General features: G+C 36.2%; 1 non-coding gene across 1 annotated transcript; it reads left to right on the forward strand.

Moving 5' to 3' along the window:
* Positions 1-3,276: 3,276 nt before the first annotated feature.
* Positions 3,277-3,383, forward strand: LOC121217446 (small nucleolar RNA R71). Its single transcript, XR_005913544.1, has one exon. It is a non-coding gene; the product is annotated as a small nucleolar RNA R71 (small nucleolar RNA).
* Positions 3,384-21,919: the final 18,536 nt, after the last annotated feature.

A 21,919-nucleotide genomic window follows, 5' to 3' on the forward strand; every position in this document is an offset into this window, starting at 1 on the left:
GCAAGTAAATACTTAATTGCCGAGTCACCTGCGTACCTACAAGATAAGATTGAAACTTGTCAAAAGTAAACACAACAGCAAGTAACTCTTTCTCTGTTACAGTATAATTCAGTTCAGCTCCTGTCAAAGTTTGACTTGCATAGTAGATGGGATGAAAAACATTGTTCCTTCGCTGACCTGTGACAGCTCCTATCACGAAGTCACTTGCTTCACACATCAATTCAAATGGCAAATCCTAGTTTGGTGTGACCATTATGGGTGCCAAAACTAGTCGACTCTTCAAATCGTTGAAAGCTCTTAAGCACTTTTCATCAAATTTGAACGTTGTGTCCCTCTCCAGTAATTTGCATAAGGGTTTAGCAATTTTGGAGAAGTCCTTGATAAATCTTCGATAAAAACCAGCATGGCCCAAAAAGCTCCTAACACCCTTTACAAATGTTGGAGGTGGGAGTTTCTCAATAACATCTACCTTTGCTTTATCAACGTCTATTCCATGTCTTGTTATCTGATGCCCTAGAACAATCCATTCTCGCACTTTTCCCAGTTGAGTACCAGGTTTGTTTCTTCGCATCGCCTTAGTACCTTCACTAGATTGGCTAAGCAATCATCATAAGTATCTCCAAATATTGAAAAATCATCCATAAAAACTTCCAAATACTTCTCAACCATGTCAATAAAAATAGACATCATACATCTTTGAAATGCAGTAGGTGCATTACATAAACCAAATGTCATGCACCTAAATGCAAATGTATCGTACGGGCAGGTGAATGTTGTCTTGTGTTGATCTTCCAATGCTACTACAATCTGATTATACCTCGAGTATCCATCAAGAAAATAGTAATAGTCTCACCCCATGAGTCTATCTAGCATCTGGTCCAAAAACGGCAAAGGAAAGTGATATTTCCTAATCGCGTTGTTCAATTTCCGATAATCGATGCAAATTCTCCATCCCATAACCGTTCTAGTCGGTATCAACTCATTATTCTTATTTTCAATGATCGTGATACCTCCTTTCTTTGGCACGCGTTGGACCAGGCTTACTCATGAACTGTCTGAGATAGGGTAAATTATACCTGCATCTAACCACCTGATGATTTTTTTCTTTACTACATCCTTCATAATGGGATTCAATCTTCATTGTCTGTCAATCGTCCCTTTTTTCCATCTTCAAGGATAATCTTGTGCATGCATACAGATGGACTAATACCAAGAATATCGGCTATGGTCCATCCAATAACCTTCTTGAATTGTTTCAACACTAGGATGAGTTTCTCTTCTTGCTCAGTAGTTAGTTCTGCTGAAACAATCACAGCCAAAGTAGAAGGTTGCCTAAATAAACATATTTTAGATGTGAAGGTAGTACCTTGAGTTCTAATTTAAGTGGCTCTTCGATTGATGCTTTTGTTTGGGAATAATCCCTTTTCTCCAATTCCAAAGATTCAAAACGGGATTACAAATTAAATCCCTTTTGATTAACATCTAATAACGCTAAGTATTCATCCTCCTCTTTATCATTCAGAGGATCTGATGTCAAAATTTGTTCCAACGGATCCTCAACATAGCTGAGCTCCTTCTCCACTATTAAATCCTCTAAATCGAATACTGCAGAACAATAATCAATTCTATCAAGAAATCGCATAGAATTAAAAACATTAAATGTTACCTCATCATCTTGAACACGCATAGTAAGCTCGCCCTTCTACATATGAATAAGGGTCCTTCCAGTTGCTAAGAACGGTCTTCCTAAGATAATTGGCACTTCTTTGTCTGCTTCAAAGCCTAGAATGAAAAAATCGGCAAGGAAGATAAATTTATCCACACATTTTAATACATCCTCGATTTTTCCTTCTAGATGTGCTAAGGATCGATCCGTTAATTGAAGTGGAACCGTAGTAGGTCTAACTTCACCTATCCCCAACTTCCTAAATATTGACATAGGCATCGAGTTAATACTCGCACCTAGGTCACATAATGCCTTACCACAATATGTTGCTCTAATGTTGCATGGTAAAACATCTAGGATCCTTCAACTTTAAGGGTAGTTTGTCTTGAAGATATGCACTGCATTCCTTCGTCTGAGCTACCATCTAAAATTCTCCAAGTCTTCATTTTTTGGACAGGATATCCTTCATGAATTTGAGGTAGTTCGGCATTTGTTCAAGTGCTTCAACCAACGAGATGTTGATATAAATTTGCTTAAGTATGTCTAGGAACTTCTTAAATTGAATCTCTTACTTTTGCTTCTGAAGTCTTTGAGGGTAGGGTGGTGGAGGTTTCTTTACTTGAACTGGTTGATTCGTCTTCTGTGGCAATTTTGTATCTCACGGAGTTGTTAGTTGATCAGAATTAGTTGGTTCTGAAGTTACCTTGTCGGGTTTTATAGATTCTGGTTCTTGTGAAACTGGAATTTCAACACTTTATTAAACTTCCTCTGAATCCTGAGCATCAGCCTGCTTCTTTTCAGCTTCGATGGTGTTGGGCTCTACTGTCTTTCCACTCCTCAATGTCAACGCTTTACAATGCTTCTTCCCTGGATTCCTCGAATTCTCTATATCACTAGTAAAGCACCTTGTGGTTGGTTCTTGAGCTCGGTTGCAAGCTGGCCCATTTGGTTTTCTAGGTTTTTTTAATGTAGCTGCTTGACTTAGGATTAAGGCATTATTATTGGCCTTGTATGCCTTCAATAGATTTACTAAGCTATTGGATGGTTCAGCTTGGGTTGGTTTCTGAACTTGTTGGGGAAAACTAGGTGGCTGGGTCGATCTAGGTTGGGCGTAAGTATTACTGGTACCAACCCCTTGGTGACTCCAGGAAAAATTCAGGTGGTTCGTCACGATGGGTTATAGAAAATGGATTGCAATCCATGCCTTCCTCGATTTTGGTTCTAGTTACCCATGTAGTACATGGATTCTGGGTTTGATGGACATTCTTCAAACAAATGTAACACACGCTATACTTTCAAATTGATTTGGTGGCTGTGCTACAAAACTATTATACCCATTAGTAGTAAGATTTTTTAACATTGAAGATATTGATGATACCTGAGATGTGAGTGAAGTAAGAGCGTCTACTTCATGTATTCCAGCAACTAGTCTTCCTGATGTAGCACGATTGGTTTGCCATTGGTAATTGTTGCTGGAAATCCTCTCAAAGATTTTATAAGCCTCATTATATGACTTAGAAAAGAGAGCACCGTTAGCAGAAGCGTCCACTACCATCCTCGTGTGAGCATTGAGACCATTATAAAATGTCTCAAGTTAAATGCAATGTGGGATTCCATGATAAGGGCATTTTCGTAATAATTCTTTGTACCTTTCCCGTGCCTCATACAAGGACTGATCATTCATTTGTTGGAAGGCAGTGATCTCGTTCCTTAACTTAGCTGTAACACTCCAAACCCAGCCCAGACGTTATGGCCAGATCTAGTGTGTCACATTGAAGTGTTTTATCGAAAACCTTGTTTTCATTGAAAACCCTTCTTTCAAATAAAAACCTTGAGTAAAATCCTAGCTTGTATTTATTGCTTTCAAAGCGAGGTGTATTTTACAGAAAAGCTATTCCTTCTTGTATGATAATAATTACTTCATAAAATCTCTTTTCAACTGCAAAAGCTTTATTTAAAACATATGATCTATGAAACATGTCATTTAAAAATTGAGTTGCAGAAACGTAGAATTTAAAAAAAATAGTCACTATAAACTGTAAACTCCTTCCCAGGCTTTGGCTGAATCAACACAGGGGCCTCAGTTAAAACCTTCTTAAACTTTCCAAAACTCTCTTGCTGCTTGTCCGTCCAATCAAACGGTACCCTATTCCTCAACAACTTAGTTAAAGTTGCAGTAATTAATGAAAATCCCTCCACAAACCGCCTATAGTACCCTGCCAAGCCAAAAAACTTCAGATTTTCGACGCTGACTTAAGTGTTTTCTAGTCTAACACTGCTTTAATTTTCCGGGGATCCACCTTAATCCCCTCAGCTGACACCACATGTCCTAGAAAAGTAACCTCCCTTAGCCAAAATCCGCACTTATTGAATTTGGCATACAGCTGCTTCTCCCTCAAAATCTGCAACATAATCCTTAAGTGTGCATCATGCTCATTCTCATTTCTTGAGTACACTAAGATGTCATCTATAAAAACCACCACGAACCGATCCAGGTAGGGTTGGAAGACCCGAATCATGAGATCCATGAAAGCTGTACGTTCGTTCGTCAGCTCGAATGGCATCACCAAGAACTCGTAGTGCCCATAACGAGTTCTAAAATATGTCTTATAAACATCCGCCTCCTTAACCCTCAATGGGTGATACCCCGAACGCAGATTAATCTTCAAAGAGAACGGAAGCTCCACTAAACTGATCGAAAAGATCATCGATTCTCGGCAGAGGGTACTTGTTTTTAATAGTTCACTTGTTCAACTGTCGGTAGTCAATGCACATTCGTAATGTCCCATCTTTCTTCTTTACGAATAACACCAGTGCTCCCCACGGAGACACACTTGGTCGGATGTAACCTTGATCCAACAATTCCAGAATCTGTGCCTTAAGTTTTACCAACACCCTTGGTGCCATCCGGTAAGGGGCGATGGGCACTGGAGCCGTACCAGGTAACAACTCAATTCCAAATTTTACCTTTCCGTTGGGCGGCAACCTTGGCAGCTCCTTGGGAAAAACATCAAAAAATTCCCTAACTGTTCTCAACTTCTTAACAGTAGGGCTCTTAGCCTCCGTATCACTAAGATAAGCCAAATGGGCTTCTCATCCCTTTCGTACCAACTTCTCAGCCCTTAATGCCAAAATCACATTCGATAGATAATTCCGACATTCACCAATCACCACCACTTCCTTATCCTCCGCTATTCTTAACACCATTCCGTTTGCAGTGCAATCCAAGGTTGCTCGATGTTTCACCAGCCAATCCATACCCAAGATTAAATCAAACTCGCTAAACGACAGTTCCATCAAATCCACTAAAAAGGTAACCCCTTGGACTACTAAGGGTACCTCCCTAAACAATTTATTCACTCCCGCTAACTGGCCTAATAGACTTGTCACATAATCTCATTCGCAGTAATTTCAAACATATCACGCAAAGGTTCAGTCATATTGCATGCAACATATGAATGTGTCGATCCAATATCAATCAATGTAGTGTAAGGTAACTCATGTATAAAGAATATACTCGTTATCACATATGGGGCATCCCCGTCTTCTCAGTGATGAGCAACATAAAATAAAGCTGGCTGCCTTACTTCAGCATGGCCTGCATCTCCGCCTGGTGCTCCATTTCCACGTCCATTGCCGTTACTGCCCCTGGCCTGCCCACGGCCCCTTGGCGGTAGCTGACCACCCATTGGTGGCTGAACACCACCACGGCCCACTACTGGCACCTGACCTAGCCTTCTAGGACAACTCTTGATCCTATGCTCCATAGATCCACAAGCTAGACAAGCTCCCGTCCTCTTCCAACACTCGCCTATATGACCTTTTCCACAATCAGCACAAGGTGGCACCCCTAGATTAACAGCAGGAGGCCCTCCTCTCATTGGCCCATTAACTCTGGCCTTAGCCCTAGGCCTCTATCCAATACCAGGAGTCTCAGCCTCCCTTTTATTCTTACCCCTTTCTTTTTCCCGATTTAGGCGCTCACGTGCTTCACCTCCTCTACTATATTTGTTTCCCTACCAACTCTGAGAAAATTCACTCCCTTTGTAGAGCTATCAATACTCTAAGGCTATCCCTAAGACCATCCTCAAACCTAACGCAGCGCTCATAGTCGTTGCCACCATAACTCTTGCATACCTATTAAGGCATAGAAATTCCACCTCATACTCCGCCACAGATTTGTTTCCCTGGGTCAAGTTTAGGAACTCCTTCCTTCTAGCATCCACATAAATCGTACCCACATACTTCCCTTGAAATGCAGTTTTGAAGAACTCCTAAGTGACTTGCTCAGGTTGGGTGCCCCCTTTCACTGTCAACCAACACTGGTAAGCTACTTCCCTAAGCAGTGACACTGCCCCTTTGAACTTTTATTCAGATGAACAGTCCAAGTCCTCTATTATCCATTCAGTGGCCTCCAACCAGTATTCAGCCACGTTAGGTGCCACACCAGCCATGCCCTTAAAGATCTCAGCCTCATTTGGTCGAAGTCACTCTGAAATTGACCCCCGATTTCCTGTGCCATTATTGCGCCCTACGACCCTTTCCAAAATCCTCAGTATTGCTTGTGATAATGCATCATCCCCCATGGCCCGATCATACAATCCAGTCTCAGCCACGAGTGAGGTCGAAGCCTCTTCTACTCCAACATTGGGCATATGGCCTAATGCCGACGATTCAGCCTTAACACCTTCGCGGCCTTGGCCATGGCCTCTTGCACCTCTTCTAGCACTTATTGTTGATTCACGTATTATCTGGATTAGAAATTTTATAAAGTTTTAATTAGTTTCAATAATTAAGCTGATGTTTTATGAAAGTATTAAAAAGAAAGTTGTCTTCGTAAATCCTTAGTTTCACTCCAACTAAAAGCCTTAGTATAATCATCTAAAGTACCCCAGTAGCCTACTAACTATCTCCAGTATATCAAATTAAACAAGCTTAATAATAAAAGAACTTACTTGGTTCGACGCTGGAGACTCGGTGTGCCGCATAACAAGAACTTTTTCCAAAACATTGTGATCTAATTCTTTTTTTTAAATCAAACCCAAAAAACAAGGCCCACTTCCAGCCCGAGTTTTGCAACTTGACTCTGATACCACTAAATGTAACACCCCAAACTCGCCCCGAACGTTATGGCCAGATCCAGCGTGTCACATTGAAGTTTTTATCGAAAACCTTGTTTTCATTGACAACCCTTCTTTGAAATAAAAACCTTGAGTAAAATCCCAGCTTGTATTTGTTGCTTTCAAAGCGAGGTGTATTTTAAAGAAAAACTATTCCTTCTTGTATGATAATAATTACTTTGTAAAATCTCTTTTCAGTTGCGGAAGCTTTATTTAAAATAGATGATCTATGAAACTTGTCATTTAAAATTTGAGTTGCAGAAATGTAGTATTTAAAAAAACCAGTTATGGTTTTAAGAAAACCATGTTCTACTTCTAGCAAATATAAAACATAATAATAATAAATATAATCCTAATTTGAATAATAACCAGAGGAAAGGCCTTATTACATTTCGGACTGAAATAAACTTAAATACTAGAAATTATAGGCTTAAGAAAAGAAGTCCAAGTCGTCTTGCTAGCTGGCAACCTCGGAGTCCCTCCAACCGTCTAACCACCTACTGAGGATCACTTAAGAAAAATAAAAAAGGGCTTGAGTTTTTGAAAACTCAGTGTGTACAACCCTCGACAAATAGAAAAGCACCCAATAGCAAGTCTTTTTGGGCCTAAGCCCAATTCAATTTCAGAGCAAATGTAAAGCAATCAAATATGCACGGATCCCACCCATCCAACAGCTACACACCATCTCCATCCCCTGATACACACCATGTGGGGATATAAATATCGACTCACCCATCCGATACACTCTAATGGTAGCCCGATTGTGGTACTACCTTCATTGCAGCATGCTGCTAATCGAATATTGGGCTTAATAGCCATCGGTGGATCCACGGTCGTTAAGCAACCATGCGATCCTCATATACTTCCTCCGTTCCATAATTCCCAACCCATATTCAACCTAAACAGAATATCATATGAATGCATTAGGTATACATGTAACATCCATAAATCTTACATTCCACATATAGGGCTATTTTAGTCATTTTGGCCCTTAAGGGCATTTTCGGTAATTTCTTTTTATTATGGGTTTATTACTTACCTTGGTCCGTTAACAAGTCCTCGTTGGCTAAAGTGAACAGATACTATGCACCAGGTAGGATCCCAAAGAAGAGGAGGTGAGTCATTAAGACCGCTTAAGTACCAAGCTCTCCCTAGCTCCAATCCTAGACATGCATATACCCATTGCCACACCTTAACCTTATGACTCGTCCACAGTCGCAATTAATTAATTATTTAAGTTTTATGCCTCATTGAGTAGTTACCAAAAAAATGGGTCCACAACCCCTTACTAAACACTAATATATCCATACTTATTCATTTGCCCCCTTTAGGCCCAATCTCATTCATATGGCCCATCGGGCCCAATCACATTCATATGGCCCATCGGGCTCAATCACTTTCATATGGCCCGTCAGGCCCAATCACACTCATAGTCATGCAATCATATAAGTTTTCATCACATAGTATCAAATTTCTAATTTTGCCTATTATGGGCCCTACAGCCCTTCAGGCCCATTTAGCCTATTTTGGCCTGGTTGGCCAATACATGGTCCAAGTCCATGGAATCGTTCATGGGGCCTTTGATAACCTATCAGTTTCCCCCCTTACGAGTGTTCGCGCACTCGCAAGACTATTGTAGCCAAACTTTCAGCTTTTCAGCATTTCAGCTTTCCGGCATTTCGGGATTTGCCGGTCAACTGTGTGCAGTGCAGGTACGCACCTGGTACTAAAACATGCCATGATCTCTTTAGCCACGAACCTACAAATGATGCCACTCAACAATTAATCGCACACTTATCAAATATGATCACCAAAAACCAAAAATATCACATTTGCCTTGGTTTTAATGTCTTGAATTGGTTGGTATATCTATGTATGTATTGGTGTAGGTTGAAGATAATTTGGGAAAAGTGGTCATGAAAATGGCCTATTTTCGTCTACATGGGTAGACTCACGGGCGTGTGTCAACTGTGTGTGACACATGGCTATATGCACGAACATGTTGTTTGGCCACATGTCCCTTACATCTTAAAAATTGAGAAACAGAATGCCCAAAATTGGTCACATGGGTAGAAGCATGGGCGTGTGTCTCAGCCGTGTGAATGCTGCACATATTTTTGAAATTTAATTATCCATACAGCCTAGCACACAGGCGTGTGGGAGGCCGTGTGAAACAAGTCTGTAGCTACCTGAATTTAAACATGGGTTGGGACACGACCTTGTGCCTCATATCGAATGTGCACACGGCCTAAGACATGGGCGTGTCATCTGGCCGTGTGAGCCACACGGCTTGACCACACAGGCGTGTGTCCCCTGCACTTATGAAAAATTTTGAGATTTTGTGAAATTTTTTTTGTTATTTCGGTTTAGTTTTGACTCGATTCTAATATGTATTTTGGGCCTGGAGGACCCATATAAGGGGCATTATGATTGATTGTGATTGATTATCAGAAATGAATAGTAAATGACATGAATTAACTGTAATTGAATTATAAACTCTAGTAATGCTCTATAACCCTGTTTCGGCGATGAATACAAGTTAGGGGTGTTACAATGAAGAACATGGAGACCCTAAATTTTGCAAAACAGTGTACCAACAGGACACAATAGTTCAATGATTTGATATTGGGTTCTTACCTTGCATAACTCACGCATTCTAAGTCTTTTATGGGGTAAATTTCCTTAAACAGGGTAGGTCCTTGAGAAAGACCCCCTCATGCATTTAGAATCTGTAAACATGTTTCATAAGGTCTCTCCTATTTCACGTATTATAAATTATTAAGGGTTCGTAGGTAGCAATTCGCCAATCATTTTGGGTTCACACTTTGCATCGTTCAATAACCTTGTCACTTCGTAGAAACTTTGGCGAACTCTGTATAAGTTTTTCAGTTTTGATTATTTCATGCTTTTACTTGTGGCGAACACTTTGTTAAGTACTTAATCATGAACTTGTAAACTAAGAAAACATTTAAACAAATCTTTGAACTATATATATTTAAAATTCTGGTATTTATATATGGTTTTATCGGTTCGCATGAGATATTAAATAAAAACATAAAATAAAACTAAGTATTAGAATAATTGGTGAAGCCTATAGATAGGAAGATATCACTAAGCACAATCGGAATCCCACATTGCCTTTAAGTCTAGAGTTTGTTTGTACCACTTGTTCAGTATTTATGCTTCGCCTGGATCACTCATTTTGCTGCTAATAATCATGCAATCTAGCTACCTATACTGTTTAGTAAATAGTATGTAAGCTCTTGCGAGCCTAGTGAATATACAAAAACACCATATAGCATGCACAAAACATAAGTTAAAAAAAGTTTTAGCAAGGTTACTATACTACGAACTGCATTCGCCTTACTTATGCGAAGCTTGGTTCACGAATACTCATTGTCAGTTAGATTAAAATAGTAAAACATAATATTTTGTAAAACAAAACCTTAATCACATGTTCTTTTTAGTTGGATAAGCGGATCTCCTAATAACTCTTCACTTTGACTCAAAGAGTTTGACATATCCCATACCGATAGTGTTAAGCCAGCACTCTCCAACACTGCAACACCCCTCACCCGTATTCAACACCAGAATAGAGTTATGGAGCATTACCAAACTTAAACCACATTTTAAACATATGTTTCATATACAATGAATTAAATCATATACATTTCATTCACAATCAAATATTTTATCCGTAATACGAGCCTACTAGGCCCTAAACATGCATTAGGAGTGGTTCGAGACTAAATCGATAACTTTAGAAACTTTTGAAGTACTTAGAAAATTTTATCAAAAATAGGGGACACACGCCTGTGTGGCCCGACTGTGTGTCTCTCACGGTTAACAGACACGCCCATGTCATAGGCTATATGAACACTCGAAATGGGATCACATGGCTATGTCCCAACTCGTGTTTAACCCCGTATAACTCTTTTACTTGGGTCACACGACCAACATACACGCTTGTGTGGCTAGCCCGTGTGCCCTAAAAATGGCCATACACGCCCGTGTGCCAGGCCATGTGCTAGGCCTTGCGAAATTTGTAGGGTATGCTGACTTATGCCACACGGCCAAGTCTCATGCCCGAGTATGAGGCCACGTGGAGCATACTAACTTGATTTTTAATTTCAATGCCAGGGGACACATGGCCGTGTACATACCGTGTATCACACACGGCTGAGACACACGCCCGTGTGGACAAAAATAGGCTATTTAACAAGCCATTTTGCAACCCAAACTTGTGCACAACTTTATTAACCCAAATGGCACCAAAACAAAACATTAAAAGGCATTTTAATCAACCAATTTAGCCATACCTCATGCAAATTCTATTCTCTCATTCTCCATGCACACAAAAGAAATACATGCTATACCATTTATACCAATTCACACTTACAAATCAACTAATTATACATTTCTAAACTTGCATCACTTTGCATCAAAACCACAAACATGTAACTACTCTAAAATCAACCACTTAACATCCTAATCTTTATAATTCCCAAGCATTATATATTCATCCATAAACTCACAACATAAAACATATATGCACATATTTATACATAACCAAAACAACCAAATTAAGCCAACTCTCATGGCTATATTTACAAGTCAAAACATAAACATTTACAAGCCAATTCTAATGGCCAAAATCTTTATTTAACTCATAATCAAAATGGCCAAAACCGTATACATGCCATATACTCAAAACATAAGCTTAAAAGTACCAAATTGATAGCTTGATAGTGTGATGTAGTCTCAGACGATCCCCAAATTCGAGCTAGCTTAGAAATCACTATAAAACACGGAAAAATAAACAATGTAAGCTTTATAGCTTAGTAAGCTTGTATGATAATAAGAAATAAATATCACCATTCATTTACATTTCAAAATAAATGACATAAATTGCATTTAAACAATAATCACCTAGTTAACATAGAGTTTAACCATATAATTAATCATAAGCTCTCAAATTCATTTAATTCGTTGATTGAATAGTTTTCCGTACATACTTATACTGATACGTATCTATTTCTCACCGATTCATGTAACGCCCCCGTACCTTAGACCATCGCCGGAGTCGAGCACGAAGTGTTACTAAACTTAATTCATCAATTAAACAACTTAAACAACTTATTACCAACCATGCATGACAACCAAGCATATGCACATCACCAATATCAAACATAACATAAATAACTAGATTTATAAGTCAGAATCATTAGCTCACTAAAGACCAATATATTTGGCCAAATTATAATAACACATGTTATAAAATTAGGTCCCTATACATGCCACTCACTTGATAATTCTAGCATATGTGTTTATATTGTCAAGGTGTTGGCTTGATAGTGTGATGCTGCCTCCGACGGTCTCTAACCCTGAGCCAACCTGACAACACTAAAAGAAATGGAAAGGAGGGGGTAAGCTTTATGCTTAGTAAGCTCACATGAAATAATAATAAGCAATTTACTAACATGCTTCCCACAATAAAACTAACTCATTTGTACATTTACACATGTTCTGGTTAAGCGATTTTCTTGAGTAACAGTCACTAAATCATTATTATTTAGAGCTATGGAACTCCAAATTAAGATCCATAAATTTTCCAAAAAACTAGACTCATATATATTTCCACCATAAAATTTTCAGAATTTTTGGTCCAGCCAATAAGCACAGTTTATTATTCAAAGTATCCCCTGTTTCTCTGTTTAACAGCTTCAACCTTTATTCACTAAAATTTATTTATCTCATAGTACAAAACTCGGATGATGTTCTCGTTTGTTTTTATTAAAATTAGACTCATCCAAGATTCTAGGCATATAAATTATACCCCAAAATTATTTTTATATAATTTTTAACAATTTTTCCAAGTTAGAACAGGGGATCTCGAGTTCATTCAGACACTGTCTAACAAGAATTCAAATATCACATAATATGGAATTCTTTTGCTTCCCCTATTTCTTTTATGTGAAGATAGACTCAATAAAATTTAATTACATATTTTATTTTAAATTTAATTCAACTTCCACAATTTTTGGTAAATTTTCAAATTCATGCACTGCTGCTGTCCAACACTGTTTTACTACTAAAGTTCACTTTTGCACAATATCACTTAATCCATTCCATTTTACCGAGGTTCGCTCAAATATAGAGCATATTGCTCATAGATTTAAATAAACATATACTTGCACTCGTTCCTCACAAAATCAATTTCACATTTATTTTCACTTAATCAATTTCCCGTTGAACTCATCGGAATAATAACAAATACACAATTGCCTGCACATTTTCTCATTCCCACACTTGTAGCTGAAGCTATCTGGTATGCATAGTAGCCTGCACTTAGTACTACACACGTGACCTAACCATCTGATACACGTAGTAGCCTGCACTTAGTACTACACACGTGATCGAAGTTATCAGGTATGCATAGTAGCCTGCACTTAGTACTACACATGCGACCAACAATCTGGTACACATAGTAGCCTGCACTTAGTACTACACACGTGACCTCACAATAGCTCATTTGTATCATTTCTATTCCGAAGGTTCAATCGGGAAATTCCTCACGTTTCAACATTTTATTAAATTGTCCGTAATCAATTTAAATTCTTAATTTACATCAAATAACCATTTGATAGGCAGCCACATTTCATATGATATCAAAATATATTAACATAAAAAGAATCGATAGATTATTTATATACGAACTTACTTGAAGTGTCGATCTCACTATCCATAGTACCAATTGTCCATTCATAGTATAATAAGACACAACTCAAATAGCAAATCAGCTTTTAAGAATTTACATAACATATATCACATATTTCATATATCACTTGTCATGTATTATCATTTTCTTGCATTCAATGTAACATTCTTTCATGTCATATTTCCACATCATAAACACCATTCCATCAACTTTTCCAATATATTAAATCATACAATATATGAAATAATAGTAAGAAATATAATTCAAACATAACATTGCATTATTATTATCATACGAACTTTGGCAAATTACCATTTTGCCCCTAAACTTTTGCATAATTACACTTTTGCCCCTAGGCTCGGGAATTAAACTTCATCCCTTATTCTTATGTTTTATGAAATGCTGATCATTTTTCCCTTCTATGACAACATCAAATTCTCACTCTAACATGCACTTATGACTATTAGGTATTTTTACCGATTAAGCCCTTTTACTCGTTTTCACTTAAAATCGAGTAGCACAAGTTGTCTAACATAATTTAAAACCTCATATTCTATCATAAAACACCAAAATACACAAATTTCACCTATGGGTATCCAAATACGAAGCCTAGGTTGAATTATTGCTAGCATAAGCTTAATCAAGTTACCGGGATTCCAAAAACGTAAAGAACATGGAAAACGGGGCTAGAATGGACTTACTATTGAGCTTGGAAAGCTTGAAAACCCTAGCCATGGCTTCCCCCATGCTAATTTCGGCCTCCATATGGAGAAGATGACCATTTTGTGTTATTTTTCCCATTTTATTTCACTTAATATGCAAATGACCAAAATGCCCTTACTACTAAACTTTCAAAAAAATTCCATCCATGTCCAATTTTTGTCCACAAGCTTCAAAATGGTCTAATTACCATTTAAGGACCTTTGATTTAAAAACTCATAACAATTAAACACTTCTAACATGTAAAACTCAACTTTTGCACTTTTTACAATTTAGTCCTTTTGACGAAATTGAGTGCCCAAACGTCGAAATTTTTTAACGAAATTTTCACGAAATCATTCCGTGAAATCGTAGACCATAAAAAATAATAAAAATAAAATTGTCCTCATCGAATTTGTGGTCCCAAAACCACTGTTCCGACTAAGCCCAAAATCAGGATGTTACATTTCTCCCCCTTTAGGGATTTTCGTCCCCGAAAATCTTACCAGAAAAGCGGTTTTGGTTTTTCAATTGGCTTCCTCAATCCTATAATCGATTTCAAAGAACTTTCACTCAGACTAAACTTTTACTACCTCTCTCTTTAAATTTTACAAACAAAAATCGTAAGTGGTATTCACTTTACAATACTTTTTCTAAAACTTAATCTCTACTAAAAAGCTTATGTACTCAAAAGTCTGATCCATACCATCATGTTACATATACATTCGCACCCGAATCTTTTCGGATTCAAATAGAAAAACAAGTCAATTCATCTCGGCGTCATACTCTTTATAATTTCACACAGTCCAATTATTTTTCAATTCAACCCTCAGTTACTTTTTATTTCAAACCTCTTCTGGCTTTCCAAAGAAATCTTGATATGAAACTAGGATCTCAATCCGATTGGTGGAGATTAAAATTCCATGATATCTAACATTCATAAAGACATGAAATCCTATAAATCTGCTGAGTAGACATTTGGGTATACCAGCATAATTTGCATATCTCATAACATTTAACAAAACTACATATTACTTTCCTCTTTCAAGGACAGGAACGACTCAGACAAGAAAATCCATATTAACCTTTTTTATTTCCATTCTAATTCCCAGACGGTAAAAATAATTCTGATGATTCTTGCTATACATCTTTAAACTTTCAACATTTCAAGAATTTGTACTCAAAGATAAACAATGATCATTTCAGCATTTTTTTTATACCCAGATTATCTTCATATTATCAATACCAGATCTTCTTATTCTCAAGTATGCACATCTCATTAAGTTCTAGACATATACTCCATACAGATTGAACAATCAAGTCGACCTTATTCATCCGTAATTGATATTTCAAGAAATTCTCTCTTCTACTCAACAGAACGATTCAACATGCATCATTCCAAATTCACTCATCATGCTACTCGAAGACCATAACAAATGCATTAGCATAAGTAATACTGATACATCAACTGAATACATTAACTCCGATTAACTTACTTGAGAAAGGAAATTCACCATACACATTGGGACTTGAAATTTCACCACATTATCAGGATGAATTCAGAGGTATAGTCATATTTGTTCTTTATATACATCAATCACAAGCTGAAAGTCATGCTCTAAATGCAAGCCATGATCAACAATTTACAAGATAAAATATCCAGAAAAACCAAGATAGAGAAATCTGAAACAAAGAAGCAAGAATAAAGAAATCCAAGATAAAGAAATCCATGATACGTAAATCCAATTTACAGCACTGCATCAGAAGAACGAGAACCAAACTCATAAAAATATGAAAGTCCCCAATAGTTTTTTTTAAAGAAAAGAAATCTAGAATAACATCATTCCAAACCACTGACAACAAATACAACCGGAACTATATGCTTCTCGTATATATATAAAATCAATCAGAGCAATGATCGGTAGAAATAGAATCATGGCACCATACACAATTTCTCATTGATTCCCAACAGGCGGAATATAACAAAATACCAGAGAAAAATAGAACCATGCAGATTATAATTCAATTAGAATAACAACACATTCATCTAACGTTAAGATTAGGGAACATTTCCTTATTTCGAATATTATTCCTTTAACTATTTCTACCATCCCAAGTTCCATAATATTCCCTTCACTAAGAAAACCAGTTCATGGGGGAATTTCAATCAATACATTTCTCGACATCACACCCGGATAGATTGTTTTACCAAAATTAACTTTTTCGCTAACTGGGATGTTGCGAAAATTAAACAATCTTTCTATCAATCCGATATCTTTTTAGCTCATGTCTGTACTTATCAACCCATTCTCAATCTCTAATCATGCTTATAACCATTCCATCATTGAACTCTTTGGTTTCTCACCTGGAAACTCATTCAACATAAATCTCAGGAATTCCCTTATAAAACACCACTTTGGTAAGGGGGAGGGGTCGTAGGGCCTCTGACTCAACTCTCATATACAAATGTAACACAGTTTTCATCATAGCAATCATATTTCAATCATGTCATTCATTTCGAGTAACTAACATTCATATTAACTTTACACTCACTTTTTAGTTATCTCATTTAAAGAAGTGTACTTATACATGTATTTCAATGTTTCCTAGATAATATTAGTTATGCATTCATTAAATCAGACAAGTCAAGCACATAATATCATATAAGGGCCAAACAAACATGGATAAGTATATTACAGTCTAAACTTTTATCTTACACATCATCATATACATATCATTCAATTATATATATCAATCCAAGCAATTTAATACATTTACTCAAGTTATACAAGCTTACCAATCATAATCATCCCAACCAATATACATGAATATTCATCTTATCAATATTTTTGATAAGTTACTCAAACACATGCATTTGTTCAAATAAATCGATCATATACATCATGGAATTATCTATTAATCATAAATAAACTTATTTCACCATGTACACATTTCATGAATCTTCATTCGCACCTTTCCAAGTTTCAGTTCGTCATGACTATACTTTACTCGAATATTTTAGCATCACATTCAACATGATTGGTATAGCTCAGTTGGAGAGTACCTTTGTCTAAACAAAATGGCTCTCATACGCATCGAGAGACATCACACTATCACGGATCGGAGACATGTATAGTTGGACTTTTACACATGCTAGATTAGTCTGAGAACCGACTAAACCATAGCTTTGATACCACTAAATGTAACGCCCCCATACCCGAGACTATCACTGGAGTTGAGCAAGAAGTGTTACTAAACTTAATTCATCAATTAAACAACTTAAACAACTTATTACCAACCATGCATGACAACCAAGCATATGCACATCACCAATATCAAACATAACATAAATAACTAGATTTATAAGTCAGAATCATTAGCTCACTAAAGACCAATATATTTGGCCAAATTATAATAACACATGTTATAAAATTAGGTCCCTATACATGCCACTCACTTGATAATTCTAGCATATGTGTTCATACTATCAAGGTGTTGGCTTGATAGTGTGATGCTGCCTCTGACGGTCTCTAACCCTGAGCTAACCTGACAACACTAAAAGAAATAGAAAGGAGGGGGTAAAATTTATGCTTAGTAAGCTCACATGAAACTAACTCATTTGTAAATTTACACATGTTCTGGTTAAGTTGTTTTCTTGAGTAACAGTCACTAAATCATTTATACTTAGAGCTACGGAACTCCAAATTAAGATCCGTAAATTTTCCCAAAAAACTAGACTCATATATCTTTCCACCATAAAATTTTCAGAATTTTTGGTCCAGCCAATAAGTACAGTTTATTATTCAAAGTATCCCTTGTTTCGCTGTTTAACAGATTCGACCTTTCTTCACTAAAATTTATTTATCTCATAGTACAAAACTCGGATGATGTTCTCGTTTGTTTTTATTAAAATTATACTCATCCAAGATTCTAGGCATATAAATTATACCCCAAAATTATTTTTATATAATTGTTAAAAATTTTTCCAAGTCAGAACAGGGGATCTCGAATTCATTCAGACACTGTCTCACAAGAATTCAAATATCACATAATATGGAATTCTTTTGCTTCCCTGTTTTTTTTATGTGAAAATAGATTCAATAAAATTTAATTACATATTTTATTTGAAATTTAATTCAACTTGCACAATTTTTGGTAAATTTTCAAATTCATGCACTGCTGCTATCAACACTGTTTTACTACTAAAGTTCACTTTTGCACAATTTCACTTAATCCATTCCATTTTACTGAGGTTCGCTCAAATATCGATCATATTGCTCATAAATTTAAATAAACATATACTTGCACTTGTTCATCACATAATCACTTTCACATTTATTTTCACTTAATCGATTTCTCGTTGAACTCATCGGAATAATAACACATACACAATTGCCTACACATTTTCTCATTTCCACACTTGTAGCCGAAGGTTTCTGGTACGCATAGTAGCCTGCACTTAGTACTACACATGCGACCAATTATCCGGTACACGTAGTAGCCTGCACTTAGTATTACACACGTGACCTAACCATCTGATACACATAGTAGCCTGCACTTAGTACTACACACGTGATCGAAGTTATCAGGTACGCATAGTAGCCTGCACTTAGTACTACACATGCGACCAACAATATGGTACACGTAGTAGCCTGCACTTAGTACTACACACGTGACCTCACAATAGCTCATTTGTATCATTTCTATTCCGAAGGTTCAATCGAGAAATTCCTCACTTTTCAACATTTTATTAAATTGTTCGTAATCAATTTAAATTCATAATTTACATCAAATAACCATTTGATAGGCAGCCACATTTCATGTGATATCAAAATATATTAACATAAAAAGAATCAATAGATTATTTATATACGAACTTACTTGAAGTGCCGATCTCACTATCCATAGTACCAATTGTCCATTCATAGTATAATAAGACACAACTCAAATAGCAAATCAGTTACCTTTGATTTAAAAACTCATAACAATTAAACACTTCTAACATGTAAAACTAAACTTTTGCACTTTTTACAATTTAGTCTTTTTGACGAAATTGAGTGCCCAAACGTCGAAATTTTTGAACAAAATTTTCACTAAATCATTCCGTGAAATCTTAAACCATAAAAAAATAATAAAAATGAAATTTTCCTCGTCGAATTTGTCGTCCCGAAACCACTGTTCCGACTAAGCCCAAAATCAGGATGTTACAATTCACATATGCAATATACCCGTTTAACCATTTGGAATAGAAGTCGAATGCTCAGGAATCTCACACACTAATTGCTCAAATCATGGCCCGAAGCCAACTTAATGTATCATGCACCCGAAGTGCAACTATCATGGCTCAAAGCCAAATCAATGAAACTCGCACCTGAAATGCTGATACCGTGGCCCAAAGCCGAATCAATGTATCCCCTAATAACATGTCACTAGTATCTTAATCAATTCCTAAGGTTCAACTAGGATTTCGAATGACGAATCATCTTCAAACGTATTTGTTGAGTCGAATTCACAATTCATATAATATCAAAGCATTTAAAACATAATTATAACAATGCTTATTACATACGAACTTACCTCAGACATAAAAATGACGACAAGGATCAACTAATCTGAGAATTTATTCTTTCCCAATCTAAGTCTGTATTTTGTTTTTCTTGATCTATATAATATCAAATTTAGCTTATTCAATTATCTCTCGATTCAATTTAATCCAAAACACTCATTAAAGAACATTTACACTTTTGCCCCTAATATTTCAATAATTTTACAGTTTAGTCCCTAGGCTCGTAAAACAAAATTCTTTCAATTTCATCACATCCCAAGCCTACCTGAATATTTATTAAAAATCACATAACAAAACTTATATATCAACAAGCATTCATAATCTATCAAGAAATTTCAAAATACATGCTTATTCATCAATGGAAACATTCAAAATCTTTAACAATTTTGCAAATTAGTCCCTGGGCTAGCTAGACCTGGTTGCAACGATCTCAAAAACATAGAAATCATTAAAAATTTGACAAAATTGGACTTACATGCACAAGGATAAATGGCCAATGCTTCAAGCTACTTCTATGGTGATTCTGTTTCAATATTTTCAGCTAGATGAGATGAAGCATTATCATTTTGATTTGTTTTATGTAATTAACAATTATTTACCAATTACCAAATAACCTTAATATTAAAACATAAAATCACTTAATGGTTGTCTATAATTGTCCACTTATTTTATTAATGGTATAATTACCACTTAAGGACTTTAAATATTTAATTCCAAAGGCATTAGATACTTTTATCTAATAGGACTCCACTTCGACACTTTACGCGATTTAGTCCTTTTTATCAAATTGACTAATCAAACAATAAAATTTCTTAACGAAATTTTCACACAATTATTCTATCATACTGTAAACATTAAAATAATAATAAAATAAATATTTTTACCTTGAATTTGTGGTCTCGAAACCACTATTTTGATTTGACTAAAAATAGGTTGTTACAACTCTCCCCCTTAGGGATTTTTGTCCCCAAAAATCTTACTAGTGAATATGTTAGGGTACCATTTTCTCATAGCTTCCTCGCATTCCCACGTAGCCTCTTTGACACCATGTCGTTTCCAATGTACTTTCACCAAAGCTATGCTTTTATATATCAATTGTTTAACTTCTTGAGCTAAAATTTTGATCGGTTCTTCATTGTACGTCATATTATGTTGAATTTCAATTTCTGCAGGAGAAATTACATGTGATGGATCCGAATGATATCTACGCAACATTGACATATGAAATACATTGTGAATTTTCACTAACTCAAATGGTAATGCTAACCGATATGCCAGTGGTCCTATGGCCCGATGAATCACGGACTCAATTTACCTTTACGACCAAATCTAAGTATTTTCTTCCACGAAGACACTTTTGGAAACACTTCATCACTGATCTGAAATTGAATGTGTTTACGTTTTAAATTGGCGTATGATTTATGTTGATCTGAAGCTGCTTTTAAACTATCACGAATTACTTTCACTTTATCTTCAGTCTCCCAGATCAAATTAACCCCATGAATATTTTTCTCACTAAGTTCAGTCTAGTACAATGGTGTTCGACTTGAAATGACATATGGTGAAGAACCAATCAAAGTTATTTCTCCAACAAAGATTGAGATTCTACCCGATATGACATATGTGAAGAACTGATCAAAGTGTTAGCTCGATAGGTTATACAGTTGAGAAATAAAAACATAGCCCTAGTGAAAGTTTTGTGGCAATGACACGGGGTCGAATAGGCTACATGGAAAACCGAGGAAGCTATGAGTAAACAATACCCTAACCTCTTTTCTGGTAAGATTTTCTGGGACGAAAATTTCTAAAGGGGGAGAGTTGTAACAGCCCATTTTTGGGTCAAATCAGAACAGTGGTTTCGGGACCACAAATCTGAAGTAGAAATAATTATTTTACTATTTTGTTAAGGTCTACAGCATGATAGAATAATCTGTAAAAATTTTGTTAAGAAATTTTATCGATTGAGAACTCAATTTGACTAGAAGGACTAAATTGTAATAGGTGCAAAATTTGAGTTCTATAGGCTAAAGGTAGTAAATTTTTATGAAATTCTAAATTAGAGGTCCTTAAATGGTAATTAGACCATTATACTTTAGGATAGGCAAAAATGGACATAGAGTAGGTAAAATTCCAAAGTTTAAGTGAGGGGT

This window comes from Gossypium hirsutum, chromosome A02 (assembly GCF_007990345.1).
Source record: "Gossypium hirsutum isolate 1008001.06 chromosome A02, Gossypium_hirsutum_v2.1, whole genome shotgun sequence".
Lineage (NCBI taxonomy): Eukaryota > Viridiplantae > Streptophyta > Magnoliopsida > Malvales > Malvaceae > Gossypium > Gossypium hirsutum.